Consider the following 19,630-nt stretch of genomic DNA (forward strand, 5'->3'; position numbering starts at 1 on the left):
GGGATGTAGACTAGCTATGACAAGAGGCGACATGAGAAGGGAAGGGAAGTAGACTAGCTATGACAAGAGGCGACATGAGAATGGAAGGGATGTAGACTAGCTATGACAAGAGGCGACATGAGAAGGGAAGGGATGTAGACTAGCTATGACAAGAGGCGACATGAGAAGGGAAGGGAAGTAGACTAGCTATGACAAGAGGCGACATGAGAAGGGAAGGGATGTAGACTAGCTATGACAAGAGGCGACATGAGAAGGGAAGGGATGTAGACTAGCTATGACAAGAGGCGACATGAGAAGGGAAGGGATGTAGACTAGCTATGACAAGAGGCGACATGAGAAGGGAAGGGATGTAGACTAGCTATGACAAGAGGCGACATGAGAAGGGAAGGGATGTAGACTAGCTATGACAAGAGGCGACATGAGAAGGGAAGGGATGTAGACTAGCTATGACAAGAGGCGACATGAGAAGGGAAGGGATGTAGACTAGCTATGAGAAGAGGCGACATGAGAATGGAAGGGATGTAGACTAGCTATGAGAAGAGGCGACATGAGAATGGAAGGGATGTAGACTAGCTATGAGAAGAGGCGACATGAGAATGGAAGGGATGTAGACTAGCTATGAGAAGAGGCGACATGAGAATGGAAGGGATGTAGACTAGCTATGACAAGAGGCGACATGAGAATGGAAGGGATGTAGACTAGCTATGACAAGAGGCGACATGAGAATGGAAGGGATGTAGACTAGTTATGACAAGAGGCGACATTAGAAGGGAAGGGATGTAGACTAGCTATGACAAGAGGCGACATGAGAAGGGAAGGGATGTAGACTAGCTATGACAAGAGGCGACATGAGAAGGGAAGGGATGTAGACTAGCTATGACAAGAGGCGACATGAGAAGGGAAGGGATGTAGACTAGCTATGACAAGAGGCGACATGAGAAGGGAAGGGATGTAGACTAGCTATGACAAGAGGCGACATGAGAAGGGAAGGGATGTAGACTAGCTATGACAAGAGGCGACATGAGAATGGAAGGGATGTAGACTAGCTATGACAAGAGGCGACATGAGAATGGAAGGGATGTAGACTAGCTATGACAAGAGGTGACATGAGAAGGGAAGGGATGTAGACTAGCTATGACAAGAGGCGACATGAGAATGGAAGGGATGTAGACTAGCTATGACAAGAGGCGACATGAGAATGGAAGGGATGTAGACTAGCTATGACAAGAGGCGACATGAGAAGGGAAGGGATGTAGACTAGCTATGACAAGAGGCGACATGAGAAGGGAAGGGATGTAGACTAGCTATGACAAGAGGTGACATGAGAAGGGAAGGGATGTAGACTAGCTATGACAAGAGGCGACATGAGAATGGAAGGGATGTAGACTAGCTATGACAAGAGGCGACATGAGAATGGAAGGGATGTAGACTAGCTATGACAAGAGGCGACATGAGAAGGGAAGGGATGTAGACTAGCTATGACAAGAGGCGACATGAGAAGGGAAGGGATGTAGACTAGCTATGACAAGAGGCGACATGAGAATGCCTGTGCAAATTTAAAAAATACAAAAAATCTGATCTAGATTAGAACATCGGCCTGATGCAAATTATCCTAATAATGTAAATTATAATAAACAATGCCTGGATAGAAATGAGAACAACGTAACATTGAGGTGAGATTCTGGTCAGAATACATTAGCATTGATTTGTAAAGACGCTCCACCTGCCAGTGTGGATGTAGTCAGACATTAGCATTGATTTGTAAAGACGCTCCACCTGCCAGTGTGGATGTAGTCAGACATTAGCATTGATTTGTAAAGACGCTCCACCTGCCAGTGTGGATGTAGTCAGACATTAGCATTGATTTGTAAAGACGCTCCACCTGCCAGTGTGGATGTAGTCAGACATTAGCATTGATTTGTAAAGACGCTCCACCTGCCAGTGTGGATGTAGTCAGACATTAGCATTGATTTGTAAAGACGCTCCACCTGCCAGTGTGGATGTAGTCAGACATGAGCATACAAATCACACTGAATTATAGCCTAATGCTAAAAATGCTCATTAGAATATGATCCTTTTTTTTAACTAAACAACGTTTCCCTCACTTGCATAACCTTAGCTTCATTAGTCTAACGGTGACTGCAAATATTGTATAATCCATTCCAATTAACATATAGAGAAAGAATGTGTATTTTCTTAAAAACAATAGACATATTTCTCTAAACATTACAGAAAATAGTCCATTGACAAGGCAAAGAACTAAATGTCAGGGGATAATTCAAAGAGGTAAAAAGAGTGTCCTTGAGCGGATAGAAGCTAATAGAATTTACAGCCACATTAAACCAGGGCATTAGACTTTGAAATTAACCGCTCCCAAATGTGGCCTGTTGATTTGTGTTGATGGGGAAATGGATATCTCTCCAAAGGTAAAGTCAGAAGGGTAAAAGTGGGGAGTGGAACATCCTGTTTAACTACTCCTACAGTCTGCTGTAGGAGTAGTGTCAAGTCTGCTGTAGGAGTAGTGATGAGTCTGCTGTAGGAGTAGTGATGAGTCTGCAGTAGGAGTAGTGCCAAGTCTGCTGTAGGAGTAGTGATGAGTCTGCTGTAGGAGTAGTGATGAGTCTGCAGTAGGAGTAGTGATGAGTCTGCAGTAGGAGTAGTGATGAGTCTGCTGTAGGAGTAGTGATGAGTCTGCAGTAGGAGTAGTGCCAAGTCTGCTGTAGGAGTAGTGATGAGTCTGCTGTAGGAGTAGTGCCAAGTCTGCTGTAGGAGTAGTGATGAGTCTGCTGTAGGAGTAGTGATGAGTCTGCTGTAGGAGTAGTGATGAGTCTGCAGTAGGAGTAGTGCCAAGTCTGCTGTAGGAGTAGTGATGAGTCTGCTGTAGGAGTAGTGCCAAGTCTGCTGTAGGAGTAGTGATGAGTCTGCTGTAGGAGTAGTGATGAGTCTGCAGTAGGAGTAGTGCCAAGTCTGCTGTAGGAGTAGTGATGAGTCTGCTGTAGGAGTAGTGCCAAGTCTGCTGTAGGAGTAGTGATGAGTCTGCAGTAGGAGTAGTGCCAAGTCTGCTGTAGGAGTAGTGATGAGTCTGCTGTAGAAGTAGTGATGAGTCTGCTGTAGGAGTAGTGATGAGTCTGCTGTAAGAGTAGTGATGAGTCTGCAGTAGGAGTAGTGATGAGTCTGCTGTAGGAATAGTGATGAATCTGCTGTAGGAGTAGTGATGAGTCTGCTGTAAGAGTAGTGCCAAGTCTGCTGTAGGAGGTGTGATGAATCTGCTGTAGGAGTAGTGATGAAGTCTGCTGTAGGAGTAGTGATGAGTCTGTTGTAGGAGTAGTGATGAGTCTGCAGTAGGAGTAGTGATGAGTCTGCAGTAGGAATAGTGATGAGTCTGCAGTAGGAGTAGTGATGAGTCTGCAGTAGGAGTAGTGATGAGTCTGCTGTAGGAGTAGTGATGAGTCTGCTGTAGGAGTAGTGATGAGTCTGCTGTAAGAGTAGTGCCAAGTCTGCTGTAGGAATAGTGATGAATCTGCTGTAGAAGTAGTGATGAGTCTGCTGTAGGAGTAGTGATGAGTATGCTGTAGAAGTAGTGATGAGTCTGCTGTAGGAGTAGTGAAGGGAATGAGCTCAATAAACGCTACATTCCAGGCTGGAATTACCTATATTAGTGTGTGTGTGTGTGTGTTGCTCTACAGACCCTCTCTAATGTAAATCGGGGATTTGTGGATCATAGAAATGCTATGTGTTGTACTCTACATAGCCAAAAGTACCTGCTCGTCGAACATCTCATTCCAAAATCATGGGCATTAATATGGAGTTTGTCCCCCCTTTGCTGTTATAACAGCTTCAACTCCTCTGGGAAGGCTTTCCACTAGATGTTGGAACATTGCTGCGGCGACTCCAACAAGAGCATTAGTGAGGTTGTGCGCTGATGATGTTGGGCGATTAGGCCTGGCTTGCAGTCGGCGTTCCAATTCATCCCAAAGGTTTTCGATGGGGTTGAGGTCAGGGCTCTGTGCAGGCCAGTCAAGTTCTTCCACAAAGATCTCGACAAACCATTTCTGTATGGCCATCGCTTTGTGCACGGGGGCATTGTCATGCTGAAACAGGAAAGGACCTTCCCCAAAAGGTTGCCACAAAGTTGGAAGCAAAGAATCGTCTAGAATGCCATTGTATGATGTAGCGTTAAGATTTCACTTCATTGGAACTAAGGAGCCCGAACCATGAAAAACAGCCCCAGACCAATATTCCTCCTCCACCAAACTTTATAGTTGGCACCGTGCATTGGGGCAGGTAGCGTTCTCCTGGCATACTCCAAACCTAGATTAGTCCATCGGACTGCCAGATGGTGAAGCGTGATTCATCACTCCAGAGAACGCGTTTCCACTGCTCCAGAGTCCAATGGCGGCGAGCTTACCACCACTCCAGCCGACGCTTGGCATTGAGCATGGTTTTCTTAGGCTTGTGTGTGGCTGCCTGGCCATGGAAACCCATTTCATGAAGCTCCCGACGAACAGTTCTTGTGCTGACGTTGCTTCCAGAGGCAGTTTGGAACTCGGTAGTGAGTGTTGCAACCGAGGACAGCCAATTTTTACGTGCTACGCGCTTCAGCACTCTGCGGCCCCGTTCTGTGAGCTTGGTGGCCTTCCACTTCGCAGCTGAGCCGTTGTTGCTCCTAGATGTTTCCACTTCACAATAACAGCACTTACAGTTGACCGGGGAAGCTCTAGCAGGGCAGACATTTGACGAACTGACTTGTTGGAAAGGTGGCATCCTATGATGGTACCATGTTGAAAGTCACTGAGCTCTTCAGTAAGGCCATTCTACTGCCAATGTTTGTCTATGGAGATTGCATGGCTGTGTGCTTGATTTTATACACCTGTCAGCAAAGGGTATGGCTGAAATAGCCGAATCCACTAATTTGAAGGGGTGTCCACATACTTTTGTATATATAGTGTATATCGCCATACTGAAAATTGGACCAAGCCAGCTTAATCTCTCACTTTTAACCGGACAGTTTTGTTGGAGCCCATCGTTTTATTCTTGTTTTTAACCAATGGGTAGGCTTTTACCTCACTGCTAGTTTGGGAAAACATTTGAGATAGAGAAGAAAAAAGCTGACAAAAGCTGAGGACAATCTCATCTCAATCGCATTTTTACACCAATTCAAACAAATGTGGGTAAACAGGAAGAAGGCAACAGCTTGGTTTCCTTTCTTTTCCCTCCCCCTCTCGTTTTTTTCAAAGGTCTAAAAATATCCCCCAGCATGCTCCGCTTCTCAGAGGCTGATGGGTAATGATGAGAGTAGCTCCGAACACTCCTAGAGGGGATGTTGGGAAATGTTCTGAGACAGCCCCACTGACACCTAGGGAGCGATAAAATCCTCTAACATAGCTGTGACGTGCTGGGGGATATTTTCAGATCTCTGAAAGAAGCATAGGATTGTCTTTCCCCATGTCACCTTTCTTCCATGGAGGGTCAGGGATGAAATCAGGCACTAAGAGTTAAAGAGATTTGGGCAATTAGGTTAGGGCTGGGCTATATGGCCCAAATATCATTTCACGGTATAAAAAAAATTGATTGTATGACATTATTTGACGGTATTTTGTTTTTTAATAATATAAGTTCTAAATGTGCTTTATGAGTAGTGAGTGATCCCAGGGTGCTTTATGAGTAGTGAGTGATCCTAGGGTAGCAACACATCCACACATCCACATCCATTCACATCCAAGTGATTTCAATGAGTCTTTCTCCATTCTGATTGGTTTATACTGTTCAATTCAACTTCAACCCAAAATCATTTCCTGTATTTCCTGCACTCATTTGAGATAATTTTCACACTGCCACGTAGTGCTGCACGATATGGGCAAACAATCTAGGCCTTATTTCTAAACAAATGTTGCAATGGCGATTTCTTCTTGCGATTTAGAGCAAAACACTTGGGTGAACTGTTGGAATCATGGAAATAGAATAACTATTGTAATTTTAGTAAGAATATGATAGTGGTCACTTTGCATACAGTGTTGTTTGACATGACAATGAAATTGCCAGGGGGGAGTTATTGTGACAGGTTAGGACCAAAGTGTTGGTAAGCATTTCCTAGGAGACCCTATAATCTTTGGCTACATTGATTGTTTTCTCTTAGCTACTTCAAGTAGCTAACATAGTCATGCCTCACGTATTCCTCTTTGATTTAGAAGATACTGTTGCACAAACAACATGCTGATTTAGGTCTACACCATCACTGGTATTATCAGGATGTATAGCTAATTGGTTTGCTCTGACTCAGTAAATGTATTAGCTAGCTATCTAGCCAGCTAACTAGCAATTAGCATTAGTGGCTAACAAGATTTAGACCCAACTTGCTAAGAAAAGATGTAAGAAAGACAAATGAATAGTGTAATTATAGAACGCTAGAGGATTTATATTTATAATAAGCAAAGTGAAAACAGCATCGTTGTCGTTATCATTGTTGCATGTGCTGCGTTGACCATGCAGACTGAACATAAGTGTCTCGTGGTAGAGAACAACAAATGCGCTGATGGAGTGACAGGGGGCGGGGCTAGGTCTGTGTGGAAAGCGGCATGGAGAGAGCGAGAGCAGAGAGATGACTCAAGTAGCGGAGTAAAATATAAAAATTGACGTTTACACACGGCATATCACATCTAACAAACCAAACATTCAAATACCGTTGTAGAAGGTAAAAAAAAAAAAAAACGGTCCGTGTAGCAATAACGGTATATCATAAAATACGGTATACCACCCAGCCCTAAATGAAGTCCTTTATTTGTATTTTTGGGCAATTAAACTATTTTTCTACTAATCAGAGTCAGATGAATATGAATAAACATTTCTCTGTGTTTGAAGGTAGTTCCGTGAGCCATTGCTAACTAACATTTAGAGCAATGACTGGGAGTCTACTAGTACAGCTAGCAGAGACATAAAAATGGTATCCAAGGACTTCATCTGACTCTGGGTAAGTAGAAAAGGGCTTAGTTTCTAGGAGCCCTATTCAATCAAGCCCAGGTATGCCTTCCTTGTTTCTGACTGAACAGTGTAATGCACCAAAAAATACTACTAATTCAAGAATGTTTAATTTACACAGTGTCAGGGGACTCCAACCTTTTCTAGAATGAGAGCTACTTTTAAAAATGAAACATGTCGCAAGTATGTCGTCCCCGGGTCCAAGAGATGTGTTTCTGTCAATATACCTGATAAGATAATGGTTCATAAACAGTATTTGGAATGACAGGCCCCATAAAATGATATTTTGTGTTTTTTCAAATTCTGTTTTCTCAGTTTTATTTTTCCTAGTTTGGTATTTTTTGTATTTTTTTTAAAACTCTCAATATTACAATTATTCATAAAGAAACAACGAAAATGGATGTTCTGAGTCCATGCCAATGCTTAAATCACTACAGAATATTTTTGTTCTGTTTTGGTGTGTAATTCCCCTTTAAATGCTTTCTCGCTGTGCAAGGACATTCTTCTCTTCACCGTATTTGTAGGTTTAATGGTGTCACAGATCCCTCCGGAACTTTCATGACGCACATCACGCACACTCTTCCCACTGATTATTATTTGTATATATGTGCCCTTTGGTTTCCTTGGTCTTGTCGATTATTGTTCCAATGTCCGTTGGTGCGTGTGAGTACCTGTGCTGTACGTTTTGGACTTTCGTGCCCTTGTGGATTGCGCAGATGATTATGGGTTTCATCCCGTGTGGTAATCATTGTGCTAGTGTTATTTTTTTGAGGTACTCCTCGCTCTTTTGTTTGGGTTTCAACCCATGTGTTTTGTGTACATGTTTGTTTGGTCTTCGTCCCCGTGCCTTTACACGGCACGCCGTAATTTGGGCCTAACAAAAAACCCTATTACGCATTCCTGTGCCTGTCTCCCGAATCATTTATGCCAACGTGACAAATGGAATACGACCCTGAGTTATAGGCTAGTCTTAAAAGGATGGCCTCCATCCATAGCAAGTCAATTCCACTCTTGAGAAAAGCAGTTTTTTTTGTGTTCATTACACTTGTGTTACTAGTACTTAGTTATACAAGATGGACTGACATTGCTTCAGTCCAAATGATACGCTCTAACTACCACATACGTAAGATACAGCACTGAAGAGATGTCATACAACATGTAGGCTACTGTGCACCACATTTCCATAAAACAGGTTCACTATTGTTACACCGTGATAAAATTAGCCTGGGGAAAAAAAGACAAAGGTGTCCATTGCTGTGGCAGTTACTATGGCAGGGTTACAGATAGTCCAGGCTGAACAGAGGGAGTTGCAGCCCGATTTGGGCCAGCAGTCTTCTGTTGGATTAATATTGCAACCTCAGAGTCAGACATTACTGCCGAACAAGAAAATAGAACAAACAAGAAAGATCGTGTCACCCATGAAGGTCAGGAAATCCTTTCGGATACAAGGAAATTATAATCATAAAATGTTGTAAATGTAGCCCTACTGTATTTTTGCTTGAAATTTCTCTATGTTCGTAGTAAGCAGAAATATGAATTATTCAAGCCAAGGTAATTTATTTCTCAGAGGAGTAAAAATGTTTCAACCAGAATTAGTCAACTTTCATGGCCAATGAAGCAAGGTGAAAACCAACAATGATCAGAGGGGGAAAGTCAAGAGAATTTCAACACAGAGACAAAACCCAGTAGTTCCAGGAAAAATAACATGTTATCTAAAACAAATGGGTAGCTTCTTCAACCTCTAGTGGAAACTGATGTATGGTATTTTGCACACAAGCCCCTTCCTAAAGCCCCAGGAGAAAAAACAATATCTCTCTCTCTCTCTCTCTCTCTCTCTCTCTCTCTCTCTCTCTCTCTCTCTCTCTCTCTCTCTCTCTCTCTCTCTCTCTCTCTCTCTCTCTCTCTCTCTCTCTCTCTCTCTCTCTCTCTCTCTCTCTCTCTCTCTCTCTCTCTCCATCCATCCATCCATCCATCCATCCATCCATCCATCCATCCATCCATCCAGCCATCCATCCATCCATCCATCCAGCCATCCATCCATAATACTCTCCCCATATCTCTCTTTCTCAACCGTTGGGGCCTAACATTAGCGAGGCTGTCAATACAGACCGGGTTGAGCATAGCTGTGCAGAGAATCCCTGTGTGTACTGGGATCTGTTACACTACAATCTATAGTCTGTGACTCAGCGAAACTATCTCCGGCATGCGGCCTTCTCTCCACTCACAGCTGGAATGCAGACAGCTGTTTGAATGAGATGACCGCCCTGACATTTACTGGCTTACTGTATCCGGAGTGTACTTATCAAAAGTCTGTCTCTCTGCCTGAGGTACTGTGTGACTCTTCTAGAGAACATATAGCATCAAACTATGGGCTGTCTTCCCAGTCAGACACAGCTGGGTTCAAATGGTGTTTGTTTTCATTCAAATACTCAAGCTGCGTTTGATTGAATTATTCTGGTGAAATTGGAATAGATACAGAAGTGTAAACCTGGCCCATTCAGCACTCCGGGCAGTCTCAATCAAATGCTCAAAGTATCTAAAAGAAAACAAACTCCTCTGACTAGATGGCATCTGAACCCTTCTTCTCCCATCTCTATTTACAGCACAGAGACTACCAACAGCCTATGTCCCCTCTTCAAATAGAATTCTATCTTACACTTGCTTCCTCCACCTTGCTGTTCTCTCTTGAATTACTCCCAAAGGCCCAGATTGTCTCCTTCAATTTGATTGCTTTCTTCCCCGTATGGCATCTCCCTTAATCTTACTGTTCCACTAATGGTACCGTTGGGCCGGCAGAGTTCAGAGAACCGCTCCAGACAATTACCCAGTTCACCGCAGCAGCTGGTCCCCTTCAATTTAACCAGCCAGCAGCCCACACAGAGGCAGGATTCTCCCCCAGACCTCACAGGGAGAGAGAGGGGGGGGGGGGTGTACAGTTGAATAAACGGACTGGGGGGAGTTGATGTACGTCATGGATTCTGTCTGTTACAACGCACTGTATCAAGTACGGAAGTCCAGAGAGGACATATGAATAAAAACATATATTCCTTCGTTATGTTGAGATCACAAATGATTTATCTCACGATCACTACATAACAAAAGTTGTTTTGTCGAGATAACAAGAGAAACTCTATAAATAGGAGTGACGTATTGATGATAGATTGACAGTATGGCTGAGACGGCAGAGCCCTCGGTGGACCAGCACATACGTTTCTACTGATTGCTACACTAAGAGATGTTTGGCTACATTATAAATGATAAAGTTAGCAAGGTAAATGTCCCTTACCTTGAGCAAAGAGCTCGTGGGGGAGCTACGCCCTTGTGGGGCATTTAAACCATGAACGATGCCCGACAGGCAGCCCTGTCTCTCAGGTAGTGTGCCACCCCCGAGTTTAATCTGATCATCCTGTCAGGAATGGAGCTCACCCAGTGTAAATGTAAATATTATCCACAAAACATGAAGTGTCCCTTATAATTATACATATATCAGTTATGCAAGCTAACAACCCGCATAGATAGCAAGCTAGCTTGTTAGCTAGCTCACTATACTAGCCAAGTTAGCAACATTGTTCCTTGCATGTGATTGGCTGTGGTTTTGAGGGGTGGCATGCAGCCTGGGAGACAGTATGCCTGTTAGGCACCGTTCAGGGCTTAAATGTCCCACAAGCGCATTGCGATCAATGCAGCCACAGGGCTCCTTAATGAGGGGGTTGTCGTGCATCTGAACAAATAAATGGATGATGCGTGGTACTTTTGATTATCTCGTGATCTCAACAAAACAACTTTCATTATGTAGAGATCATGAGATAAATAAGTTGTGATCTCAACATAACGAGGGAATTATATATTTTTGTTAATATGTCCTCTCTGGACTTCCGTAATCAAGGCCTATCACAGAAGAAACCTGTTTTGTGCAAGTAGGTTAAATAGGACAAGGACAGATGAAAAAGAGTCTTGAGGGCAACATTGATCTGGATGGGAGAGAGGTTCAATAAGCTGACATGGTTTAGATGAGCTCAATTATTATATGGGTTTACACATTTTACATTGATGGACCAAAACCACACTGCTCATGAATAAGGAATTAGTCCAATACTTGGTATCTACACAAACATGAATCACTTCTTTCCTGAAATTAAGAGAATAGAATTGCAATTACAAAAACAACGTTTTTTAAAATTTAAATATTAGGTATCATTAAAAGAGTCAGCTACTGAAACCTAGCAACCCTACCCCATTGAAGGCAAAGCAAAGAAAGCAGACATTGTAATAGCAGAGCATTTCATATAGCCTAATACTGATGACGTTAACATTATTGACCAGGCATGCTCACCACCAAATGACCTCTTCAAAATAAACCCAATAGCATTTCACTAATGAGAAATATGAATTATTCAATCAGGTCCATCTAACTGCAAAAAGAACCTGGTTAAGATGGCTAAAAATATAATAATTATAAGATAGAATGAAAAATAGAATGATTGGATTTTAGATCCTAATTTTTAAAAATGCATGTACTGATCAGATCTGCATATTAAGCGCCATGTAAGGGAGTGCGTAACTGGTGGCAGGGAAGTCAGGCGCAGGAGAGCAAAACGGGGTCATCAACGGAGCAGTTTTATTCATAAAACCACCGGAAACCAGAACAATAAACAAATGGGTACAAAACCCATCGCGCACCAGAGAAAACGTGCACATGCACTTACAATAAACAATTCCGCACAAAGACATGGTGGAAACAGAGGGTTAAATACACAACATGTAATGAGGGAATTGAGACGAGGTGTGTGGGAAGACAAGACAAAACAAAAGGAAAATGAAAAGTGGATCGATGATGGCTAGAAGACCGGCGACGCCGACCGCCGAGCGCCGCCCGAACAAGGAGAGAAACTGACTTCGGTGGAAGTCGTGACACTCCAACTGTCGTGACACTCCAACACTCCAAAAACCTAGACACAACCTCTATAAAACCTAGATACAGCCTCTATAAAACCTTGGATAGCGCTTGACATTAAGCACAGAATAAAGTGGTCATATCATGGTATAAGAACATTAAGTTATGTTCCTAGTTGTTGCTGTAACGTAAAGGGTTACTATCAAACCCTTACATAACCCGTGTTAAGTTCCTCTAAACTGCTTATGGTTCAACACATAGGCTGCACCAGGGAAAGGAACGGCAGTGTTTTGTGAAAACTGCATATATCTGTTTCAATGACATTGAATTATCCTGATGACAAAGCAGCAGCGCACCTACAAGGCTTCCTGATTGACCTTCACTGGCCCTTCCAGTGAAGCTCAATCGGGCCTACAACAGTGTTACAGCACTTGAACTGGGTCTGATTGTCTAGTCGAAGCCTGTGGCGCTGTCCATGGTGCCCTTGTGCTAAGGCACACCTCCTTGAGTCACAAACAAGTGGATGCAGCAAGCTCTGCTAAGCACAATTTACATAAAGCATATCTGATCGTATAAATTAGTCTCCATGCAGTAATCGGAGTGATTGTGTACTTACACTGCATAGCGGCAGCCTAAAAGTACTGTGAACTCTCTTGAATGAGATAAGGGTGCACAACCAAACACTTTTATCCTGCCATTGACAGAAATGCCCCAGTAGCTTCACTTTCTTCCTGCTTTGCTCTGAGAAGGCTGCTGCTCTGTGACTTGTTCCACTGTAGCCTAAAAGAAGGCTGCTGCTCTGTGACTTGTTCCACTGTAGCCTACATCCAGTGATTGAAACACTAGAGACACAGGAGACCGAAGCCAATTAACTATTCTCAGCAAGAACACATGGCTGATTACCAACTGTTCACAATCACACAACGCTTTCCAAGAGTACACACAGGGAAACATCCAGGATGGGAAAACGTACGAGATGTATACAAGGGTCCACAGACTTAGAAATCGAGACCAGTCAAGCATTATCATTTGGATGCCAGGTCCACTGGTCCACTACAATAATAGCCTGAATATAACACACTATACACCTTTTGGTTACGGTAGGAGATTCTGTATGTGACATTCTCCCATGTAACCTTACACCTCAGCACAGTAGCAGTATTGTTTCAGTAGTCCGTAGTCAGCATAAAAGCACTTTAACTCATCTATCAAAGTCATAGGACACGGGGATGCGACATGTCCACAAGGAAAATGGTACCGATCCACTGCTCCTGGACTGAAGAGATCTATACAAGGTTTAAAGCTGCACTGCACGGCCATGCCACTTTCTACTATCCAAAACCTTACAACCGTTGAACATTTTGCTATGTTAAAATGAAAGCTATTTCACTAATATTGATCAATGGTCGGCTGAGCTCTGAGCTCTAGTATCATAACATCCATCTAATTTCAAGCAGAGTGGTGAAGGCAGTATCATAACATCCATCTCATTTCAAGCAGAGTGGAGCAGGCAGTATCATAACATCCATCTCATTTCAAACAGAGTGGAGCAGGCAGTATCATAACATCCATCTAATTTCAAACAGAGTGGTGCAGGCAGTATCATAACATCCATCTCATTTCAAACAGAGTGGAGCAGGCAGTATCATAACATCCATCTCATTTCAAGCAGAGTGGAGCAGGCAGTATCATAACATCCATCTCATTTCAAGCAGAGTGGTGAAGGCAGTATCATAACATCCATCTCATTTCAAACAGAGTGGAGCAGGCAGTATCATAACATCCATCTCATTTCAAACAGAGTGGTGCAGGCAGTATCATAACATCCATCTCATTTCAAACAGAGTGGAGCAGGCAGTATCATAACATCCATCTCATTTCAAGCAGAGTGGAGCAGGCAGTATCATAACATCCAGTTCATTTCAAGCAGAGTGGAGCAGGCAGTATCATAACATCCATCTCATTTCAAGCAGAGTGGAGCAGGCAGTATCATAACATCCATCTCATTTCAAACAGAGTGGTGCAGGCAGTATCATTTTTTATTTTATTTTATTTTATTTATTTTTTTCACCTTTATTTAACCAGGTAGGCTAGTTGAGAACAAGTTCTCATTTGCAACTGCGACCTGGCCAAGATAAAGCATAGCAGTGTGAACAGACAACACAGAGTTACACATGGAGTAAACAATAAACAAGTCAATAACATGGTAGAAAAAAAAGAGAATCTATATACAATGTGTGCAAAAGGCATGAGGTAGGCAATAAATCGAATAATTACAATTTAGCAGATTAACACTGGAGTGATAAATCATCAGATGATCATGTGCAAGAAGAGATACTGGTGTGCAAAAGAGCAGAAAAGTAAATAAATAAAAGCAGTATGGGGGGTGAGGTAGGTAAATTGGGTGGGTAGTTTACAGATGGACTATGTACAGCTGCAGCGATCGGTTAGCTGCTCGGATAGCAGATTTTTAAAGTTGTTGAGGGAGATAAAAGTCTCCAACTTCAGAGATTTTTGCAATTCGTTCCAGTCGCAGGCAGCAGAGAACTGGAAGGAAAGGCGTCCAAATGAGGTTTTGGCTTTAGGGATGATCAGTGAGATACACCTGCTGGAGCGCGTGCTGCGGGTGGGTGTAGCCATCGTGACCAGTGAACTGAGATAAGGCGGCACTTTACCTAGCATAGCCTTGTAGATGACCTGGAGCCAGTGGGTCTGACGACGAACATGTAGCGAGGGCCAGCCGACTAGGGCATACAGGTCGCAGTGGTGGGTCGTATAAGGTGCTTTAGTAACAAAACGAATGGCACTGTGATAAACTGCATCCAGTTTGCTGAGTAGAGTATTGGAAGCTATTTTGTAGATGACATCGCCGAAGTCGAGGATCGGTAGGATAGTCAGTTTTACTAGGGTAAGTTTGGCGGCGTGAGTGAAGGAGGCTTTGTTGCGGAATAGAAAGCCGATTCTTGATTTGATTTTGGATTGGAGATGTTTGATATGAGTCTGGAAGGAGAGTTTGCAGTCTAGCCAGACACCTAGGTACTTATAGATGTCCACATATTCTAGGTCGGAACCGTCCAGGGTGGTGATGCTAGTCGGGCGTGCGGGTGCAGGCAGCGAACGGTTGAAAAGCATGCATTTGGTTTTACTAGCGTTTAAGAGCAGTTGGAGGCCACGGAAGGAGTGTTGTATGGCATTGAAGCTCGTTTGGAGGTTAGATAGCACAGTGTCCAAGGAAGGGCCGGAAGTATATAGAATGGTGTCGTCTGCGTAGAGGTGGATCAGGGAATCGCCCGCAGCAAGAGCAACATCATTGATGTATACAGAGAAAAGAGTCGGCCCGAGAATTGAACCCTGTGGTACCCCCATAGAGACTGCCAGAGGACCGGACAACATGCCCTCCGATTTGACACACTGAACTCTGTCTGCAAAGTAGTTGGTGAACCAGGCAAGGCAGTCATTAGAAAAACCGAGGCTACTGAGTCTGCCGATAAGAATATGGTGATTGACAGAGTCGAAAGCCTTGGCCAGGTCGATGAAGACGGCTGCACAGTAATGTCTTTTATCGATGGCGGTTATGATATCGTTTAGTACCTTGAGCGTGGCTGAGGTGCACCCGTGACCGGCTCGGAAACCGGATTGCACAGCGGAGAAGGTACGGTGGGATTCGAGATGGTCAGTGATCTGTTTGTTGACTTGGCTTTCGAAGACCTTAGATAGGCAGGGCAGGATGGATATAGGTCTGTAACAGTTTGGGTCCAGGGTGTCTCCCCCTTTGAAGAGGGGGATGACCGCGGCAGCTTTCCAATCCTTGGGGATCTCAGATGATACGAAGGAGAGGTTGAACAGGCTGGTAATAGGGGGTGCGACAATGGCGGCGGACAGTTTCAGAAATAGGGGGTCCAGATTGTCAAGCCCAGCTGATTTGTATGGGTCCAGGTTTTCCAGCTCTTTCAGAACATCTGCTATCTGGATTTGGGTAAAGGAGAAGCTGGGGAGGCTTGGGCGAGTAGCAGCGGGGGGGGCGGGGCTGTTGGCCAAGGTTGGAGTCGCCAGGAGGAAGGCATGGCCAGCCATTGAGAAATGTTTGTTGAAGTTTTCGATTATCACGGACTTATCAGTGGTGACCGTGTTACCTAGCCTCAGTGCAGTGGGCAGCTGGGAGGAGGTGCTCTTGTTTTCCATGGACTTTACAGTATCCCAGAACTTTTTGGAGTTAGAGCTACAGGATGCAAATTTCTGCTTGAAAAAGCTGGCCTTTGCTTTCCTGACTGACTGCGTGTATTGGTTCCTGACTTCCCTGAACAGTTGCATATCGCGGGGGCTCTTCGATGCTATTGCAGTTCGCCACAGGATGTTTTTGTGCTGGTCGAGGGCAGTCAGGTCTGGAGTGAACCAAGGGCTATATCTGTTCTTGGTTCTGCATTTTTTGAACGGAGCATGCTCGTCTAATATGGTGAGGAAGTAACTTTTAAAGAATGACCAGGCATCCTCAACTGACGGGATGAGGTCAATATCCTTCCAGGGTACCCGGGCCAGGTCGATTAGAAAGGCCTGCTCGCAGAAGTGTTTTAGGGAGCGTTTGACAGTGATGAGGGGTGGTCGTTTGACCGCGGACCCGTGGCGGATACAGGCAATGAGGCAGTGATCGCTGAGATCTTGATTGAAGACAGCAGAGGTGTATTTGGAGGGCAGGTTGGTCAGGATAATGTCTATTAGGGTGCCCATGTTTACGGATTTAGGGTTGTACCTGGTGGGTTCCTTGATGATTTGTGTGAGATTGAGGGCATCAAGCTTGGATTGTAGGACTGCCGGGGTGTTAAGCATATCCCAGTTTAGGTCACCTAACAGAACAAACTCTGAAGCTAGATGGGGAGCGATCAATTCACAGATGGTGTCCAGGGCACAGCTGGGAGCTGAGGGGGGTCGGTAGCAGGCGGCAACAGTGAGAGACTTATTTCTGGAGAGATTAATTTTTAAAATTAGAAGTTCGAACTGTTTGGGCATAGACCTGGAAAGTATGACAGAACTTTGCAGGCTATCTCTGCAGTAGATTGCAACTCCTCCCCCTTTGGCAGTTCTATCTTGACGGAAAGTGTTATAGTTGGGTATGGAAATCCCAGAATTTTTGGTGGCCTTCCTAAGCCAGGATTCGGACACGGCAAGGACATCAGGGTTGGCAGAGTGTGCTAAAGCGGTGAGTAAGGCAAACTTAGGGAGGAGGCTTCTGATGTTGACATGCATGAGGCCAAGGCTTTTTCGATCACAGAAGTCAACAAATGAGGGTGACTGGGGACATGCAGGGCCTGGGTTTACCTCCACATCACCCGAGGAACAGAGGAGTAGTAGGATGAGGGTGCGGCTAAAGGCTATCAAAACTGGTCGCCTAGAGCGTTGGGGACAAAGAATAAAAGGAGCAGATTTATGGGCGTGGTAGAATAGATTCTGGGCATAATGTGCAGACAGGGGTATGGTGGGGCACGGGTACAGCGGAGGCAAGCCCAGGCACTGGGTGATGATAAGAGAGGTTGTATCTCTGGACATGCTGGTCTCAATGGGTGAGGTCACCGCATGTGTGGGGGGTGGGACAAAGGAGGTATCAGAGGTACGGAGAGTGGAACTACGGGGTCCATTGCAAACCAAAACAATGATAATGATAACTAGCCTGAACAACAGTATGCAAGGCATATTGATATTTGAGAGAGACATACAATAAGGCATAAAGTGATTGCAGGTCTTGATTGGGAGAGCTAGCTAAAACAACAGGTAAGATAACAGCAGCAATAACAGGGTGCTAGTCTAACACAGCAACAACAGGTAAAAATGGCGACGACTAGGCAGAGAGGGTCGGATTAACTACACACAGATCCTGAGTTAAAGCACAGAGCCGACAGATAAAACACAAATAAACAGAATGGAGTACCGTGAATTAATGGACAGTCAAGCAGGCATCAGCTATGTAGCCAAGTGATCATAGTGTCCAGGGGGCAGCCGTAGATGGAGCAGGGAGGCCTCCACTAAGCTAGCACGCGGCGTTTAAAGTTAGTAGCCCGGGGGGTGGTCTGCTCAGACGGAGGAGGGGGTCTGCTCAGACGTGGTCGTGTCGACAGAGAATCCAAGCCGGATGGCGATGGCGAAAGAGAGGTTGTGAATTGTAGAATTGTGTTTGCTAACTGGTGCTAGCTTCGTGGCAGTGGCGCTAGCTGCGCTAGCTGCAAGCTAGCTGTGAGGATCAGAAGTAGTGGCTCAGGGATTACGGCAGGAATCCGGCGTTGTTGTCGAGAGACAGTCCGATGCTGGTAAATTGGTGAGTAATATCCAGGCTAATAACAGGGCTGGTGTCTGTGCAGAAGGTAAAAGCTGCTAGCAGCGGCAAAAAATGGCTAAATTAGCTTGTAGCTGATTTAGACCAGTTGTGATGGATTGGCAGGGCTCTGTGTCGGCAAAAAAAGGTCCAGTCCAATTGGCAAAAGAGGTATTGTAGCCCAAGAATTCGCTGGTAGACCTCTTCGGCTAGCCGGCAGATGGGCCTAGCTCGAGGCTAGCTCAAGGCTAACTGGTGCTTGCTTCGGGACAGAGGTGTTAGCCAGTAGTAGCCACTCGGTTGCAGCTAGCTAGCTGTGATGATACGGTGTAATTGTCCAGAGCTTGCGTCAGGAATCCGGTGATGTGGTAGAGAAAAAGCAGTCCTATATGCTCTGGGTTGATATCGCGCTTGCAGACTGGCAGGTATTGGCCCGAGCTGAAGCTGGCTGTGTCCGAGTTAAGGGTGAAGACCGCAGCAGTGGCTAACTGACTACTAGCTAGTAGCTAGTTATCTGGCTAGCTTCTGATTGGGGTTACGGTTCTAAAGTATAAAAAATAGCAGGTCCGTACCACATTGGGTGAGGCGGAATGTAGGAATGTATATTCAGTTCCTAGATGGAAAGTGAAATTAAAATATATACGAAATGTATACGAAAAATACGAGGACTATTTACACGGGACAAGACAAGACAAACACACGTCCGACTGCTACGCCATCTTGGATTTTGATGCAGATCATAACATCCAGTTCATTTCAAACAGAGTGGAGCAGGCAGTATCATAACATCCAGTTCATTCATCAGTCATGGCATTTTCTTGTGGTGCAATTTCATCATAAATCAAGTGATGATTTTAAAAAAAATCTGACCAATGGTTTATTATACATTTACACACACAAACACATGCCTATTTTTTACCCCTTTGTGGTACCCCATAATGAAAGATGAGACCAAAACAAAACACATCCAAAAATAGTAAACAATGGACAACTACACCTAGATTTTCTGACTCATTTTGCAAAATGCACCATCACCTGTGACTGTAGCATCTGCTCTCACTCTCTAACCATGACGTGGGCTGAAAAACGCCCCATCGGACGGGTAAACCAGGGCAAAGCGGCCACAGAGGCGCTCTCCTCTCATCTCCTTTCTCCATCTACCGAACAGCCAGGCCACACCCACCGCATTGCAGAAGCACATCCCGAAAACCGAGACCGGAACTTCACGATTGCAAGTCATAACTGTTATTCGCCAGTGATATAGTCTAGTCTACCAGTAACAAAACCGCTAGACGATACGCATTACGCAATAGTAAAGAGCACACAAAAGCGCACAACTCTCCAAACAGAATATAACCGACAACTTTTTGTCTGATGCGCAAGAATCCGTGCGTAATGGTATTATTAGGCCTAAACACTTTTGAACCAGTCGCTACTAGGCAGTAGGCATCGGGCGTTTT

The 19,630-nt window shown here is 44.5% G+C and overlaps 1 protein-coding gene across 12 annotated transcripts in view; it reads right to left on the reverse strand.

Annotated features, from left to right (window-relative positions):
- Positions 1–19,630, reverse strand: part of LOC139583358 (protein 4.1-like) — a 124,577-nt gene that overhangs the window by 71,994 nt on the left and 32,953 nt on the right. The window contains exon 1 of one of the 12 annotated variants that reach the window (XM_071414335.1): positions 19,206–19,301. The exons of the other annotated variants lie outside the window; for them this stretch is intronic. The gene's annotated coding sequence lies outside the window, so the exon portion shown is untranslated. Of the gene's footprint in view, positions 1–19,205; positions 19,302–19,630 lie in introns of those variants that run through there. 12 annotated transcript variants of the gene reach the window in all.

Source organism: Salvelinus alpinus, chromosome 8 (assembly GCF_045679555.1).
Source record: "Salvelinus alpinus chromosome 8, SLU_Salpinus.1, whole genome shotgun sequence".
Lineage (NCBI taxonomy): Eukaryota > Metazoa > Chordata > Actinopteri > Salmoniformes > Salmonidae > Salvelinus > Salvelinus alpinus.